The sequence below is a fragment of the Myotis yumanensis genome, unplaced genomic scaffold (assembly GCF_028538775.1).
Source record: "Myotis yumanensis isolate MYYU_CA2020_CCGP unplaced genomic scaffold, mMyoYum1.0.hap1 SCAF_10, whole genome shotgun sequence".
Taxonomy (NCBI): Eukaryota; Metazoa; Chordata; class Mammalia; order Chiroptera; family Vespertilionidae; genus Myotis; species Myotis yumanensis.
Genome location: NW_027223761.1, coordinates 19,532,301 through 19,541,724, shown reverse-complemented (window position 1 = coordinate 19,541,724; position 9,424 = coordinate 19,532,301). Strand labels below are relative to the sequence as shown.

Sequence of the window (9,424 nt, the reverse complement as noted above, 5' to 3'; positions counted from 1 at the left end):
ATTTTAACATACTATATTGCTTTCTATTTCATTTACTTATTTATTATATTCAGTTTAGTGCCAATCTCCTTCATTAGGATGTATGTTCCACAAAGGATGAGATTTTTGCCTATTTTCTTCATTGACAGAGCTCCCAAACTGCTAGCACTGTGCCCCACATATATTATCCTCTTAGAAAATAGTTAATTTATTGAATTAATAAACATTTTAGACTATGTCTATAGTGCAAATGTAAAGTAACAGGTGCAGACGGGCTATTTATACAATATTTTGGGGGGGAAAGGGGGTTTAAAAACCCAAAGAAGCACATTTACTAAGGGCAGAATCAGAAAGATTTCAGATGTCCATTCCATTACAGGGGGGAAGCACTTCTGCTGTAGCTGTCCCTGTCATTTTTTGTGCATTTGCAATATTATGTTTTATATAAGGATAAAGGCAAGTTGAGAAAAAGACACAATGTTCTTTTCAACAGTTTTCAGAATAGTTCCTGGTTTTTGAAGAGAGAAGAGTGAAAACAGCCAAGCCCTCTTCCCTGAGAGGATTAAAGGATGATTTGTATAGTGCCCATGAAGCATCTTGGGCTCCACACACAGCCTGACAGATGCACCACAGGGAGGCAGGCAGCCTTCCTTCCTTTCAACTTCAGTCAGCTTTCCCCAGTTTCCCAAGTGATTTATCCTCCTACACTCCCTACCTAAGATTCAGGAGAAAATACTGTTGGGGATTTGATGAGGCAAAATGAGATTCAGAGCAAGAAAATGAAACTAGACCACCAACTTACACCATACACAAGAATAAACTCAAAATGGATAAAGGACTTAAATGTACGACAGGAAACCATAAAAATTCTAGAAGAATACAAAGGCAACAAAATCTCAGACATATGCCAAAACAATTTCTTCACTGATACAGCTCCTAGGGCAGTTGAAACTAAAGAGAAACTGAACAAATGGGACTACATCAAAATAAAAAGCTTCTGCACAGCAAAAGAAACCATCAACAAAACAACAAGAAAACCCACCTCGTGGGAAAACATATTTGCCAACGTCATATCTGATAAGGGCTTAATCTCCAAAATTTATAGGGAACTCATACAACTTAACAAAAAGAAGATAAACAATCCAATCAAAAAATGGGCAAAGGATCTAAATAGACACCTTTCAAAAGAGGACATTCAGAAAGCCAAGAGACATATGAAAACATGCTCAAAGTCACTAATCATCCGAGAGATGCAAATCAAAACAACAATGAGGTACCATCTCACACCTGTCAGAATGGCCATCATCAACAAATCAACAAACGACAAGTGCTGGAGAGGATGTGGAGAAAAAGGAACACTTGTGCACTGCTGGTGGGAATGCAGACTGGTGCAGCCACTATGGAAGGCAGTATGGAGGTTCCTCAAAAAATTGGAAATGGAACTCCCATTTGACCCTGTGATCCCACTCCTAGGAATATATCCCAAGAAACCAGAAACACCAATCAGAAAGGATATATGCACCCAGATGTTCATAGCAGCACAATTCACCATAGCTAAGATCTGGAAACAGCCTAAGTGCCCATCAGTAGATGAATGGATTAGAAAGCTGTGGTACATCTACACGATGGAATACTATGCTGCTGTTAAAAAGAAGGAACTCCTACCATTTGCAACATCATGGATGGAACTGGAGAGCATTATGCTAAGTGAAACAAGCCTGTCAATGAAGGAAAAATACCACATGATCTCACTCATTCATGGATAATAAAGACCATTACAAACTTTTGAACAATAATAGATACAGAGGCAGAGCTGCCTCAAACTGATTGTCAAACTGCAGTGGGAAGGCCAGAGAGAGTTGGGGGACAGGAGGGAGGGGAGTAAGAGATCAACCGAAGGACTTGTATGCATGCATATAAGCATAACTAATGGACATAAGACACTGGGGGGTAAGGGAGGGTAGGGGTTTGTCAAGGGGGGGGGGGGGGGAAGGATACTTATGTAATACCCTTTGTAATACTTTAAGCGAAAAATAAAAAAAAATAAAAAAAAAAACAAAAACAAAAAAAAAAAAAAAATGAGATTCAGAGCCTTGAGTTATCACTTGAAACCTATATAATCCTATAATCCTATTGAACAATGCCACCCCAATAAATTTGAAAGAAAAGAACCTAGAGCTATCTTATCTTCTTTGAACTCCGTCACCAAACAAACAAACAAACAAAAATCAACCTTTTAACCATAATGCTTCATTTTCTTTTTACCCTCTGCCATTATTGCTGCCAAAAAGATACGGGAGATCCAAGGGGTGAGAGTGGGGGTTGATGCTAGGGCCTGAGCAGCTTATGGTCATTTGCACAAGGCTATGATGGCATTATCCCTTCCCTATAGGTTGTGAGCAGGGTGGGAGGGGGGGCAGAAAAAGAAATCTAAGTATTTCTATCTGTACTTATAGATCTCCATGACAAAATAATAATAATAATTTCTTTGTGGTTGTTGATCTTAACTAAAGCGTTAATGACTCTCCCTGATGATATTCATACCCATATACAAAAGTAAATATATATATACTCTAACCAAAAGCCCAATATATGTGTTATGTGGGTTATACTTCATCATTCTAGCCAATATCCATGCCCTTATGTAATAATCTAGTTAATTTGGCTTTACACCTGCATTCATTCATTCAAATTAATATATGTGAAAAAAGGAAAAACACAATTAAAGTATTGGTGGTGTTCTTTTCTCCCCCTAGCTCTATTGACATGGAATTGACCAAATTTAAGATGCACAGTGTGATGGTTTGCTGCACATAATGTGTTGTGAAATGTTTACCACAATAAAATTAGTTAACACACTCTTCATCTCACAGAATGACCATTTTGTTGTTGTTGTTGTTGTTGCTATGGGGAAAACATTTGAGATCTATTCTTACAGCAACTTTCAAGTGTGCAATACTGCATTATGAACTATAGTCACGATGCTGTACATTAGATCCAGAACTTATCCATCTTATAATGGAAAGTTTAAAGCCTTTGACCAACATTCCCCATTTCTCCAACCCCCAGTCCCTGGTAGCCATCAATCTACTCTGTTTCTAGGAGTTCAACTTTTTAGATTCTGCATAAAAGTGAGATCATAGAGTATTTGTCTTTCTCTGACATATTTCACTTAGCATAATGTTGCCAAGGTCTATCCATGTTGTTACAGAATTTAGGCTTTTTTATGTTTATGGATGAACAGTATTGGTGTGGGTGTGTGTGTGTGTGTGTGGTCACATATTCATCTGTCAATGGACACTTAGGTTATTTCTATGGGTTGGTTATTGTGAAAAACACATCAATGAACATGGAAGTGCAGATAGTACTAATTTCAGTCTTTTGGATATATACCCAGAAGTGGGATTGCTGGATTATATGGTAGTTTTGTTTTTAAAAAAATTTTTTAGAAACTTCCATACTATTTTTCATCGTGGCTGCACCAATTTACACTCCCATGTAAATTGCACAAGAATTTACTTTCTTCAATTCCTCACCAGCATTTGCTCTCTCTTGTCTTTTTTTTATCATAGCCATTCTAACAGTCATGAGGCAACATCTCACTGTAATAGTTTTGATTTGCATTTCCCTTATACTTAGTGATGTTCAGCATTGTTTCCTGTACCTGTGCCCATTTGTATGTTTTCTTTGGCAAAATGTCTATTTGGGTGCTCTGAATTATTGGTCTAATTGCTATTGAGTTACATGAGTTCTCTATTTTGCCATTAACTCCTTATCAGATATATAGTTTGCAAATATTTTTTTCTTATTCTGTAGATTGCCTTTTTATTTTGTTGTTTGCTTTGCAAAAGCTTTTTAGTTTGATGCAGAGTTGCTTGTTGATTTTTGCCTTTTTTGCCTTTGCTTTTGGTGTCAAAAGGCTATTGGCATGCATTCTTGCGGCTGCAGAGGCTTGCCGTGGGCACGTGCACAGCAGAGGAGGCCAGTGATGGGAGTCAGGCTGGGGGTGGGCATGTGCACAGCTGGAGGGGCTAGTACAGGTGAGCCCAGTGGCACAGGCCAGTAACAGGGGTCAGGGAGAGATCCAGGCCCACAAACAGCTGTCAGACCCTGGCTGTTGGTGTATATTCTTGCTGCTGCAGGGTCTAGCCACAAGCACACTTGCAGCAGTGGAGGCCAGTGATGAAAGCCAGGCCTGCAAATACTTGCATAGCATTGGGGGCCGGCTGCAGGATTTGGGACTGGAATTTTGTACTCACGTGGCGGAAGGCCTGGCTGGCTGCTGGTGCAGATCCCTGGCTCTGTTTGGAGGAGGGAGATGGGGTAAAGAGATGGGAAGAACTCGGGTGGCTGGCTCTGCACCCACGAAAGCCTGCGGGGTGAAAACCAGTGACATCTGCATGGGCCTCCTGGAGGCCGTGCTGGCCTTTGGTTTCTTCCGTGGTGAAAGCTGCTGGGGTCTCCTGCAGAGCAGATGGCTGGGAACCATGGTCACACCCACTTGTGTGGCTGATACTGGAAGCCCCTGCCTGCCGGCCTGTGCCTAGCCATCTCCTTATATCTCGGATTTGCTGATTTCTGGGTGGGAAAAAACCGAAGTGGGTCTTTTGTGCAGTTCCTAAAAGGCAGAGGACACTGGTCACTCGCTCCACTGTCCCTTCCTCGCTGAAGGAGACTCTTTCTAGCTGGGGTGGTCCCTCTTGGCACTGAGGGGATGAAATGGTTACAGGCAAAATGAAGCTGTTACTGCTTACCTTTTTGTATAGTTATTCTCAGGTTTTTTTGTTCCACTGTATTGCTGAAGTTTCTTAAGTAGACTCCTAAGCTCTCCCAGAGCTGCCTTGGTTCATGGATAGATGTGTCTTACTTGCTGATCTTTGTGGAGGACAGATGGTGGGGTCCCTTATACCACCATCTTGGTGACATCACTTTTCAGTGGTTCTAAATGAGAACATGGCATTTTGGCTTCTTGATGTGTTGAGTTAAAATGGTCAGTTCAAACTCTGAAAGTCTACTTTCTTCATCTTTTCTATATCATTTCTGGTAGATTGAGGCCAGTGTTACAGGTAAAAGTTTATAATTCCAAAACCCAGTTCCTAAAAGGGATACACTCAGAAGCTAAAGGACATAAAAAGTAAAAGACTGGATTCTGTTACTTTAATTATTTTAGGATATAATTATGAAGATGTTTCTTAACCCACTTTGTTAATGCAAATGGATATATTAAAAAATTATACATATTTAATGTATACAACTGGCTGAGTTTGGAGACAAGTATATATCCATGAAACCATCACCACAATCTACATTGTATACTTAAAATTTTGCTAAGAAGGTGGATATTATGTTGTGTTCTTATCACAAAGTAATAACAATTAATAATAATAAAATAATGTGATGATTTGGAGGTGATGCTTTTTTATTGCATGGAAGGAGATTTGTAATAAGGAATTGTCTCATATGATTCTTCATATGGAAACCGAGAGTCCTATAATCCAGGAGGCCCAGGAAGTCAGTGGTGAGGGTTAGTCTGAAGGTCTGAGAATCCCACTCCAAGTATAGAAGACCAGTGTTCCAGCTCATGCAGTCATGCAGGGAAGGAATGAACTCTCCCTTCCTCCACTTTTCATTCTATTCAAGCTCTCAACCAATTGGATGATGCCCACCCACACAGGGGAGAACAACCTACTTTACTGAGCTCACCAATTTAAATGCTAACCTCATGTGAAAGCATCCTCACAAATACCTAGAAATAATGTTTAGCCAAATACCTGGGCACCCTGTGACTCAGTTAAATTGACACAAGAAAATTAACCATCACAAGATTCGGTTTTCTAAAAGATTATGTGTAGAATCCATTTTAAGAAGAAGATAAATAAAAACTCTTGGCACAGGGCCTGACACACAATAGGTAATTTGTGAATGTTTTCATTTGTTTATTATTATATATAATTGGAAATTCAACATAAATGCCATTTCTTCCAGTGCCTTCTCATATTAATCAGAAGATAGTCCCATAAAACACATTTAAATTTATTTTATCTTACCCACTTTGTGCATCCTGAAGCAATTGTATATACATCAAATACCATGCATGTATCAAAGGTCATTTATTTATGGACAGAGTTGGTTGCCGCTTACTAAGCAGAAGGTGGGAGGAGTGTGAGGCAAGCTCCCACAGCTACCAAAATAGCATACCCACTGTTTAGTATTTTGCCCATTTATTCATTTTTTAAGTTGAAAGTTTTCCCTGCCTTTAAGTATGCAAGAAGCCTTGCAAGGGGTGATTTCTTTAGCCGATTAGCACAACCTGGCATATAGTAGATGTTAATGAAAATGTGTCGGCCTCTTAAGAGGAAGTGGTTTATGACCATTTGTATGAGGAACACATGGTGTGTACCTGAGTATACCTGAAGGTGTACCAATGAAAAACTAGATGCCTCCAAAACTATATTTCCCCAGTTTCACCACTGTGCCAAGAATCCCTCCTAGAATGGCCATACTCCTGCTAGCTTCCCGTGGCCTAACATGTATTCTAGAATGAAGCATACAATATTGTGTGCAAAGGAAGCACCATGTCCTGGGATACATCATTTGTTTCTTAGATGAAGTAGGTATGCTTCCTTCCATCTCCTTCCATCCATCACACTGAAGTCAAAGGGATCTTTTTAAAATTCAGACAGGATCATTTCAAGCCTTGTTCTTGGAGTCAAGTCCACAAGTCCCTGAGTGAGCCTGCAAGGCTCTCTGTGACCTAGTTTGTCCTGAATTCGCCAGCTGCACCTCACAATAAATCCCCTCACTCCTTACGCTGCAGCCTCTCACTTCTCTCAGTTCCTCAAGGCATCCTGTTTTACAGGACCTTGCATTTGCAACCCTTTCCATTTGGAATAGTCTCCCCTACCCAAGATTCTACCATACTTATTCCTTAAGCCTCAGCTTAAATATTAGTTCCCTCAGTGAAGCCTTTTCAACGTAGGCCAGAACCCTATTATGTAGTATAACAATATTCTGTGCTTCTTTTGTTCCACTTTCCAATATCATATGAAAAAAAATCAATTAACTGTGTAACGGTTTAATATCTAGGAGGGTTCTAATCTCTAGGAGGAACCATGTCTATCTTATTTACATTTATATGCTGGAACTCAGTATTATGTCCAATACATAGTAGATTGTCGGTAAATATTTTCTAACATGGTGAATAAGATTGAATCTCCATGGAGATGTTTCCCAAGTAATATTTCAGCAGATGCAGAGGTCATTAAAAGGTGGCACTCAGATTCATAGTTATCTCCCTTCTGATAATAAAGTAAATGTCCTACAGGAGATGGAAGTGGATAGTGGTTTTCATTATGGGAGAATATAAAACAGCTTGAGTTGACTGAGGCAGATGGTCCATGGAAAATGTTTCAGAAATAAAATAGTTCTGATCTTTGGTGATCGAGAAATATTTCAAAAGTTATATATGAGACTCAATTCAGCTCTACATCAAGACCAAATTGTTTCTAGTAATTAATGCAAATTATTACATCTTTCTTTTATTCTACAGTTTCTTGGTCCTCTACGTTATCTTGGGAAGTAGACCAGCACATTCTAGTTGAACACTTCACAGTCACATCTCCTTTCCCCTCTATTTTTTCTTTCTGTTTTTCTTTCTCTGTATTTTCCATGACAAATACTTAAATTGGATATGATTTAATGTTGAGAAAAGGTTTTGTTTTTGGTCAAGGCTGATTTCCACCTCACTACCCACAACCAAAGAATGTGACTGCCCTTACTATGTAAATAATAAGCTATTGTTTTGTAATTACTTGAAGTGCAAAAATTAGCTTCACAGGAGAACAAAAATTTGAGTTCCTAAGAAAACACTCAACAATGCCTGGGTCAGGTCAGAAAAATAAATTTTACATTTTATAGCATGTTATTATTCATTAAGTCCTTTGACATTCCATCTCTCTTAATCCTGGCTATAATCACAGCAAGGCAGAACTTTTTACTGATGTGAAAACTGAGGCAGAGAATTTCTGGATCAAGGTCATAGAGGTAATAAATAAATCACTAAAATTCAAACTATAATTTTCCGCCTCAATATGTCTTTGTAATTATGAGCTCTGGATCATGTGTTAAGGGAACAAGCCAAAAGCCCAAAGGATGATTTGTAGAAACTTTTAATTTTTTTATTTTTATTTTTGTTGTTTTTTTTTTGCTACTTGGAAACCCTCACCCTATGAAAGTTCTTCTTCAGAGCCTCCTTCACTTCCTTGTTTCTCAGGCTATAGATCATTGGGTCCAATGTAGGAGTGACCACAATGTAAAATACTGACACAATCTTGTCCTCCCCGAGGGATTTGCTCATGTTACCTTTCAGGTATATGAATATGAGTGTCCCAAACTGCAGTCATGTGAGAAGCTCAGATGGAGAAAGTCTTGGCTTTGCCACCTACTATACAAATCTTCAGAATGGCCCAAATGATAAACAAGTAGGATATAAGAATCACTAAAATGCTTTGGTTGTTATGACCAAGAAAGCAAAGAGGTAGATCACTTATTCCCATAGCCTGGTCTCACTACAGGAAGCTTCAGCAGGGGTGGAAGATCACAAAAAAAGAAGTTCACCTGGTTGAACTTACAGAAGGAGATTGAGAAGGTACACTCCGTAGGGGTTGAGGAATTGAGCATGCCACTAGCATATGTACCAGCACCAGCGCCAGGCATGTCTGTGGTGTCATGGCAGTGGCATAAAGGAGGGGGTTACACACAGCCACATATTGATCAGAGTCCATCACAGCCAAAAGGAACCATTCAGTACTAGCCCAGAGTGTGAACGAAAAGCACTGGGTCACACAGTGCTCATAGATAGTGACCATCTTATCAGTATCCAAGGTTTCACGCAACTGAGGGACAATAGCATAAGAGTAGCAAATGTCCAGGAAGGAAAGGTGGCTGAGGAAGTACCTGGGAGTCTGGAGGCAAGGGTCACTCTGACTCAACACTATCATGCCCAGGTTGCCCCCCTGGTAATGAGATAAAGAACCAAGACCACAAAGATGAGACCCATCTGCAGCTCTCCCTACAGCTGGGACCCCATCAGAATGAACTCTGTCACCACAGTGCCATTCTCTGCCATGAATCCTAGAATGCACACTGAAATTTTTTTTTAAGTCTCATTAAAGATAAGTCAAGGTGAATATGGCTAGATTTGATCATTTTTAGTAATGATAACAATCTTCTAAATTTGAAAAAACACTTGACATTCTTCACAAACTTTATTTCATTTGACCTTAGAAGCACAAATTGTTAATCCCATTTTCAAGAGAAGAACATGAGGGTCAAATAAGTAAAGTGACTAGTTCATGATTTCACAGTAAGTCAAGAGGCAAAGCCAGAGCTACAGTTCAGTTCCTTGGACATTTCCATACTTCTGAAGGGTTCCAAATTAAAAACT

At 39.4% G+C, this 9,424-nt stretch overlaps 1 pseudogene; it reads right to left on the bottom strand.

The window, feature by feature from the left end:
- Positions 1-8,185: 8,185 nt before the first annotated feature.
- On the bottom strand, positions 8,186-9,106 carry LOC139017723 (olfactory receptor 9I1-like; annotated as a pseudogene).
- Between the last annotated feature and the right edge of the window lie 318 nt (positions 9,107-9,424).